Here is a 9,589-nt window from a genome sequence, read left to right on the forward strand (position 1 = left end):
ATACATGCATTTGTACAATATCGATTAGACTACTGCAATACCCTCTACTGTGGTCTTCCCGCAAAAGATTTGTACTGCATACAGCCGGTGCAAAACATAGCTGCCAGGGTATTAACCAACCAGCCCCATTCTAGCCACATAACACCCTTTTTCTACTCCCTCCAATGGCTGCTGTAAGATGACAAATTGTTTTCAAGATTGACTTACTGATTTTCAAAGCCTTACATGACCAGGGCCCAAGGTACCACAAGCTTCTTCTGATTCCTTACTGTCCTGCTCGATTACTGCGATCTGTAGATGAAGGACAATTAGCAGTACCTAGAACCTCCCATTGTTCATCTGTGGGTCGAGTTTTTAGGCATGCAGCTCCAACTCTATAAAACCCACTTCCTCGCACAGTTTGAGAGGCCCCCACTCTAGAATCCTTCAAAAACAGACTGAAGACTTTCCTGTTTGTTCAGCAATTCCTTAATGTCCCGTTAGTATCTCCATACTCTCTGTATTTTTTGTTTCTGTACTGTATTATGATCATTCTATCTGTTAAGCACCTTGAGTCCAATTGAAAAGAGCGCTATATAAATATAATAAGAATTATAATAATAATAATAATAATAATAATAATAATACTAATAATTAGATGGGTAAGGGCTCGAATTTCAAGAGAAAATGCTAAGGGAACATTATGAGGTTCTCCAGTCAGGTGGTTGTGGATGGCGATACTCATTTATAATAATAATAATAATAATAATAATAATAATTTTATTTATATAGCGCTCTTTCTCCAATTGGACTCTAGGCGCTTAAAAGATACATAGCATAATATAGTACAGAAAATAATGAAGTACAGAACAACTTTTCATAAAATACAGAAGCATGTAGATACTAAAGGGACAATTATGGGAATGCTTGAGTAAACAGGAAAGTCTTGAGTTTACTTTTGAAGGATTCTATAGTTGGTGCCTCTCGCACTGTGCGGGGAAGTGAGTTCCATAGAGTCGTAGCCACATGACAAAAAGCTCGACCGCCAGATGAATTACGGGAGATTCTAGGTACTGCTAAAAGTCCTTCATCTACAGATCGCAGTAATCAAGTGGGGCAGTATGGGATCAGAAGCTGCTTTAGGTACCTTGGGCACTGGTCATGTAGTGCTTTGAAACTCGGTAAGCCAATCTTGAAGATTATTTGCCATTTTACTGGCAGCCAGTGAAGGAGTAGAGTATGGGTGTTATGTGGCTAGAACGTGGCTGGTTGGCTAACAGCCTGGCAGCTGTGTTTTGCACCAGCTGAAAGCGGTGCAATTCTTTTGCTGGGAGACCAAGGTAGAGGGCATTACAGTAGTCTAATTGAGATGATACAAATGCATGTATGACTTTTGGCAGATCATCTCAGGAAATTAAGGGCTTGATTCTGGCTATGTTCCTCAGGTGAAAGAATGAGGATTTGTTTGTGGCTGATATCTGATGTTTAAGCATCAAGCCACCATCCAGAACAAAGCCAAGATACCGACCTAGATCAGTGGTTTGTACTAATGAATCCCCTAGTGTAAGTCCAGTTGGTTGGCTATGCTGCAGTCTTGTCCAGTGGCGGAACTACCGCCAGTGCAAGCTGTGCCTTGCACTGGGGCCTGCCACTGTCAAGGGGCCCTAAGCAGCGCAGCATGTAATGAGTCAAACTGACTCATTACATGCCGCTGTGTGCTGCGGGCCAACCCGCAGCACACAGCTGCCCGCCGAGGAGTAGAGAGGAGTGCAGCGGCCCACGGGGGTGGGAGGAGGAGGAGGGAGGGAGTGAAGGGAGCCGCAGCAGCGCTGTGTAATTGGTGGCAGCGCTGCTGCTGCTGTCCCTCTCCTTCACCATAGGCATCCCAGCATTCACCGCGGTGGAGGACAGCCTATGGTGAAGGAGAGGCACAGCCTTAATGTGTAAAAAGGGGGATGCTGTCTGCCATAATGTGTAAAAAGGGGGATGCTGCCTTCTGTAATGTGTAAAAAATGGGACTCTGTCTGCCGTTACGTGTAAAAAAGGGGACGCTGTCTGCCGTAATGTGTAAAAAGTGGACGCTGTCTGCCATAATGTGTAAAAAGGGGGACGTTGTCTGCCATAATGTGTAATAAGGGGGACGCTGTCTTCCGTAATGTGTAAAAAGGGGACGCTGTCTGCCGTAATGTGTAAAAAGCGGACGCTGTCTTCCTGTAATGTGTAAAGTATAAAAAGGGGACACTGTCTGCCGTAATGTGTAAAAAGGGGACGCTGTCTTCCGTAATGTGTACAAAGCGGATGCTGTTTGCCGTAATGTGTAAAAAGGGGGACGCTGTCTGCCATAATGTGTAAAAAGGGGACGCTGTTTGCCGTAATGTGTAAAAGGTGGATGCTGTCTGCTGTAATTTCATAAAAAGGGGAATCTGTCCGCCATAAGGTGGAAAAGGGGCTCTACCTGGTGTAGTGGTGCTACTGTGCGGCGTAATTTGAATAATGGAGGCTACTGTGCACCGTTATATGAATTTGTATTATTTTGTGGCCACACCCCTTCCCCATGAAGCCACGCCCCTATATTTTTTGCGTGCGCCTACGGCGCGCACTTCCCCTGTTTTACATAGAGGGTGGGGTGGGGGGCTCTGATGCCGTTTCTTGCACACAGTGCTAAAATGTCTAGTTACAGCACTCTCATCAGATTCTCTCCAGGGATGAGGGGGTGGACTTGGAAAGGGGTGGGTGGGCAATGCATTTTGTCGCACCTGGGCTCACCGCTCGCTAGTTCCACCACTGGTCTTGTCTTTTGATGTTGTGGTCCTATCATAAGGACCTCTGTTTTATCCGGGTTCAGTCGCAGCCAACTGGCACTCATCCACTCCTGGAGCTCACCTAGACAGCCATTTAGGGTTGCTATTGGGTTATCAGTGCCCGGAGCAAAGTACAGTTGTGTATAATCTGCATAGCAGTAGTAGATAAGGCCATGGCGGCTGATTATTTCACCCAGCGGGAGCATGTATACTGCACAAAACATGGGGGATAGTATAGAACCTTGTGGGACTCCATATGGCAATGGCACTGATGGTGATGAGCATACTCCAGACGATACTCTCTGTGACCTGCCTGTGAGAAATTATTTGAACCAGCTTAGGACTTTGCCATCAAGTCCACAAAAATGTGTCAATCGCTCAATCAGAAGCCCATGATCCACCATTTGCTCTATCTAAAGATACAATCACCAACCTTGATGCCAGAGAGACAGGACCCTCGTCCGAGATGGTATCCAGATGACATGTCGACCGTTAAAAAGTCAACAAGCAATAAGTCGAAACCAAATTGTCGACATGCAAATAGTTGGCATGGTCAAAAAGGTTCCTGTTCTAGACCTTTTCAATTGCTCCCAACTGTGCATGCTACAGATGTGCCGCTTTACACATTCTTTACACATGCCTTGGCATTTGCAGGTGTGTGCTTATGAACGCTTTACATGAGTGGGAGCAGCATGGCGGTAACGGCCAAGCAGTGGGAGTAAGAGGATCCTGCTGCAGTGTACATAGAAAGGGAACTGGTGGCTCACAGTGAGGATGGGTAGCGGGAGATATAATGCTCATTGTGGTTGCGATTGCAATGCGTGTCCATATGCACGTGCCAGCGGTCATAAGCAGTGAAAGCAGCCATGGCGTTGCATATACACGCGATGCATTCGCATTGCGTAAATGCCATGTCATGGCTGTGAAACTGACAAAGATGTGTGAAGACACATCTATACTGTTCATTCACGTTCAACCTTAAACATGCCTGCTGTAATAGGTATTATAGTGTATGTAAACTTTTCTGAAATGTTTTGTTTTTTTTGTCCACTGAAAAATCCCCAGGTACAGTAATTCAGGATGTGTGTGTTAAAACATGGCTCATGACACCTCTGTGCAGATCACGAGGCACTCTTTAGCACCAGTATAACAATGCTCACATCAACACCCGCAGTGTGATAGAGTGGACTTTCGGGCTATGGAAGATGAGTTTCCGCTGTTTGGATCGCTCGGGTGGGATCCTGGTTTATGATGCCAGGAAAGTAGGTGACATTGTGAATACCTGCTGTATACTCCACAACATTGCCTTGGGACAAGGCCACACTGATATTGGTAACATAGGGACATTAAGTGAGAAGCCTGAGCCTACATCATCTCAGGATGTGATCAACACAGAGGGATGGGAGGAGGGGGTGCACCAAAGGATTATACCCCAGTACTTCACATTAAAGTTTGTGGTACGGTAAATATGAAAATGGAGATATATCACACATTTATGATTAAAATAATATATTTATCATGTCTTTACATCATAAAGGGAAATTACACCTACCCTCGTGAGGTGCTGGCATATTTATTTTGAACATTACATATGGTAAGTGTATGTACTGTAAATAGATGACTTACACTACCAAAACAAATGAAAGGCACAGCTGAATGTGCAATCCAAATTTACTGAATTCAGAAAAGTTAACACAAATATGTTAATTTTAACAAAGGACAAAAAAAAATAAGTTTTTGGGAGCGTGCGATCTTTGCCCCTACAGCACACAGCGCCTTGCAGGACTTGTTGGTGATGAGGTTGGTGGGAAGGTTGTCTGACTACTAGCAGTTGATGTCCTATGACCTCCGAATGATTCTTTTTGGCCCACAAGCTCTCTTTGCACCTCTCTTTGTCCTCTAATAGCCTGGCTACTCTCCAGCAAGCACATATCTCAGTTATGGGCATTCTGGTTCTTGTACCCTGTGCCAATCTGGTTGCGTTGGCTATTTTATGGAGTTGACTGCTGATGGCATTCATTTGTTGCAAATTATCCAATGACCAATTATCCAATGTGCCATTTCTGGCACAGTTGGTGTTGAGGTGTGGGCTGTGGCTGGGACTGCTGCCATTCTTGTGTCCCCACAATATTGCCTACAGAAGACTTATCTTCTGCAGGCTCAACTGGATCAACAGGTGTGAGGATGATATCCTTCTGATCTGAAAAGGGTTGCAGATAAAAGGCCGGCTGTCGGGATCCCGGCGTACAGAGGTGGTCATTCCGAGTTGTTCGCTCGTTGCCGTTTTTCCCAACGCAGGGAGATAGTGGGTGACTGAAGCAGGGGTGACGGAGATCGTGTGCGGGTAAGGCAGGGCTGACAGGGAGATAGTGGGTGACTGAGGCAGGGGTGACATGGACATAGTGGGTGACTGAGGCAGGGGTGACAAGTAGAGAGTAGATGAATTAGGTGGAAAATGCACATGCGCATAGTACGCAGCGCGCATGCGCTTAGTAATTTAACACAAAACTTTGGAGATTTACACAAGCTCGAGCAACATTTTTTCAACGCTCGAGTGATCGTAGTGTGATTGACAGGAAGTGGGTGTTTCTGGGCTGCAACTTGGCGTTTACAGGGAGTGTGCTAAAAAACGCAGGCGTGCCAGGTAAAAACGCAGGAGTGGCTGGAGAAACAGGGAGTGGCTGGCCGAATGCAGGGCGTGTTTGTGATGTCAAACCAGGAACTAAACAGACCACAATCTAGGAGTAGGTCTGGAGCTACTCAGAAACTGCAAGGAATTATTTAGTAGCAGTTCTGCTAACCTTTCGTTCGCTATTCTGCTAAGCTAAGATACACTCCCAGAGGGCGGCGGCCTAGCGTTTGCAATGCTGCTAAAAGCAGCTAGCGAGCGAACAACTCGGAATGAGGGCCAGAGGTGGTCATTCCGAGTTGTTCGCTCGTTGCCGTTTTTCGCAACTCAGCGATTAGGTGGAAAATGCGCATGCGCATGGTACGCAGTGCGCATGCGCTTAGTAATTTAACACAAAACTTTGGAGATTTACACAAGCTCGAGCGACGTTTATTCAACGCTCGAGTGATCGTAGTGTGATTGACAGGAAGTGGGTGTTTCTGGGCAGCAACTTGGCGTTTTCAGGGGGTGTGCTAAAAAAACGCAGGCGTGCCAGGTAAAAACGCAGGAGTGGCTGGAGAAACGGGGAGTGGCTGGCCGAACGCAGGGCGTGTTTGTGATGTCAAACCAGGAACTAAACAGACTTAGGTGATCGCAATCTGTGAGTAGGTCTGGAGCTACTCAGAAACTGCAAGGAATTTTTTATTAGCAGTTCTGCTAATCTTTCGTTCGCAATTTTGCTAAGCTAAGATACACTCCCAGAGGGCGGTGGTCTAGCGTGTGCAATGCTGCTAAAAGCAGCTAGCGAGCAAACAACTCGGAATGAGGGCCAGAATACTGACATCAAAATCCCGTCAGCCAACAATACTGGTGCAACAGGGCTATTCACACTCGTGGGTGTCCACGACACCCATAGAGTGGGAATGCATCCTGTGGCGAGTGCAGCGAGCCACAGAGCCCGCCACGTGGCAAGTGCAGCGAGCCCGCAAGGGGACTCTTAGCGCTTGCCCCACTGCCGGCATTCTGGTGGATGGGATGCTGCTGTCAGGATATTGACATATGTAATCCCTGTTGGGTGACGATTGGTGTTTGGTAGGATTGCACAAGAAGCACATGTGAAGTGGATATTAATGATAATTAATTATGCTTGTTAAATACAAAATACACAGGGGGTCATTCAGACCTGATCGCTCGCTAGCGTTTTTTGCAGCACTGCGATCAGGTCAGAACAGCGCATGTGTATGCACCGCAGTGCGCAGGCGCGTTGCACAGGTACAAAGCAGATGGGTTTTACGAAGACCCATTCGCACAGCCGATTGCAAGGAGATTGACAGGAAGAAGGCATTTGTGGGTGGCAAATGACCGTTTTCAGGGAGTGTTTGGAAAAACGCAGGCGTGTCCAAGCATTTGCAGGGAGGGTGTCTGACGTCAATTCCGGCCCGGACAGGATGAAGTGATCGCAGCGGCTGAGTACGTTCTGCGCAACTCAGAAGCTGCACAAAGTTTTTTTGCACCACTCGGCTGCACTTGCGTTTGCACACTTGCACAGCTAAAGTACACTCCCCGGTGGGCGGCGACTATGCGAACGCTGGACTGCAAAAACCAGCTAGCGAGCAATCAGGTCTGAATGACCCCCACGATCCCTAGTAATTGGACATCCTAAAAATGTATGTTTTGCTGATATTCATGTTTGCGAACAGGTGGTTTCAGTGGTGACTCCATTAAGTTGAGTTTACCTCAAGTCAAGCACAGATTTTAGGAATTTGCGGATGGAAAGTTTGTATTAAGCTAGAAGTTTACGTATCAGTGCCTTGCAACCATTAGGGTGTAATTTTGAAGGTTAAATTGCTGTTAAGTTTTTGGCCTCATTACATTGTTAAATGGATTTATGGCTAAATGTCACGATGCATAAATGTTATGTGACCCATGGGCTGATTGTGCTCTTCTTTGATTTGAATTTCTTTAGGACTCCCCAGCCTCATCTTCATCCATATGTAGATGTCGCCTTTTGATAGGAGCCTTCTTCTGTGCTGCAGCTGAGGAAAGATATATAAAATGTTTCATTGGGCTTTCCAGGTTTTAAGTGCATGCATCCAGAGCCGGCCTTAGGCATAGGCAAACTAGGCAAATGCCTAGGGCATTTGGTATGCTTAGGGGCACCAGCAGCTTCTGCTGATTAAAATGATATGCGGCATGCCTATATTCTGTGTGTGACAAGGGCTATATCTGCATACGAAATGCTACGTTGCGTGTATTCCTGGAAGTCACTGTAATGTAGCATTTCGTATATGCAGATACAGCCGCAGTCGCACACAGAATATAGACATGCAGCATATCATTTCAATCAGCAGAAGCTGCTTGTGCATCCTAGCCACATAGTAATGCAAATAAGATGCATTTTCATAATCAAAAGGCGCCCAACGTTAGCAGAGCTGCCGGCTGACTCATGCAGGCATTTCCTGCAGAACTAGTGGCAGTGTTATGGGGCACCACCCAAAATCTTGCCTAGGGCATCATATTGTCAGGATTGTGAGGATTCTGATGGTGATGTGGTTTGTTTAAATCAGGCACCGGTGGAGACAGTTGTTGTCCATGGGATGAAAAAGCCCACTGTGATGCCTGGGTAAAATCCCAAAAAAGCCACCTCTTCAGTGTGGAATTATTTCTCCACAAATCCGGACAACAGGTGTCAAGCCATGTGTTGCCTCTGTCAGTCTGTAATAAGTAGGGGTAAGGACGTAATCCACCTAGAAACATCCTACCTTATGCGTTACCTGCTGCGCATTAATCAGAAGTCATTGTCAAGTTCAGAAACTTTGGGTAAGAGCATAAGCAGTCCACTAACACCTAAATCCCTTCTTCATCTTGTACCCAAGCTCCTGCAAGCCACACCAAGAACTCCCTCAACATCAACTTCCTTCTCAGTCAGGGACATCAGTAGTCCTGCAGACCATGTCACTGGCAAGACTAAGGAGTCCTCCCCTAACCGGGTTTCCTCAGTAGGATCCTTGAGTGGTACGCCTACTGCTACTGTTGCTGCCGCTGCTGCTGTTGTTGCTGCTGGGAGTCAATCATCATCCCAGAGGGGAAGTCAGAAGACCACTTGTACTACTTCAACTAAGCAATTGACTGTCCAACAGTCCTTTGCGAGGAAGATGAAATATGACAGCAGGCATCCTGTTGCAAAGCAGATAACTGAGGCCTTGTCAACTATGTTGGTGTTAGACATGCATCCCGTATCCGCCAATAGTTCAGTGGGACTTAGAGAATTGATGGAGGTTGTGTGTCCCCGGTCCCAAGTGGAACAGGGCAGACTAAGGACTATATGACTGTGACAGGCCACTGGGTAGATGTATTGCCTCCCGCAGCAACAACAGCAGCGGCACCAGTAGCAGCATTTTGCAAATGCCAACTCGTTCCTAGGCAGGCTACGCTATGTATCACCAATTTCCATAAAAGGCACACTGCTGACAACCTCTTACGGTAACTGAGGGACATCATCGCACAATGGCTTACCCCACTTAGACTCTCCTGGGGATCTGTGATATCAGACAACGCCACCAATATTGTGCATGCATTACATCTGGGCAAATTCCAGCACGTCCCATGTTTTGCACATACAATTAATTTGGTGGTGCAGAATTTTTTGAAAAATGACAGGGGCGTGCAGGAGATGCTGTCGGTGGCCAAAAAAATTGCGCTCCACTTTTGACATTCAGCCACGGTGTGCCGAAGACTGGAGCGCCAGCAAACACTCCTGAACCTGCCCTGCCATCACCTGAAGCAAGAGGTGGTAATGAGGTGGAATTCAACACTCTGTATGCTTCAGAGGGTGGAGCAGCAGCAAAAGGCCTTTTTTGGGATACCTACTTGGCATGGTGGTCTGTCAATAAATCTCTTAAAAGAAACCCGTCTCATTCCAAATTTATACCATTTTGTGGTAACCCATGTTTCCCGGCAGCTTTGGACAATATAAGGTTTTCTCATTGGCAGCATAAGGGCATTGCATTAATTAAAGATGTATTTGACCCTGGGGGAATATTGATGTCTTTTTCTGATTTAATTACTAAATACCAGATCCCACGCGCTGACTTTTTTATGTATCTTCAACTAAGACATTATATATTATCCCTATCTCCCTCATATGACCCATCTCTTGACTTCGACCCTCTTACACATATTATTGAAATAGTTAAGCTCT

This window comes from Pseudophryne corroboree, chromosome 6 (genome assembly GCF_028390025.1).
Source record: "Pseudophryne corroboree isolate aPseCor3 chromosome 6, aPseCor3.hap2, whole genome shotgun sequence".
Classification (NCBI taxonomy): Eukaryota; Metazoa; Chordata; class Amphibia; order Anura; family Myobatrachidae; genus Pseudophryne; species Pseudophryne corroboree.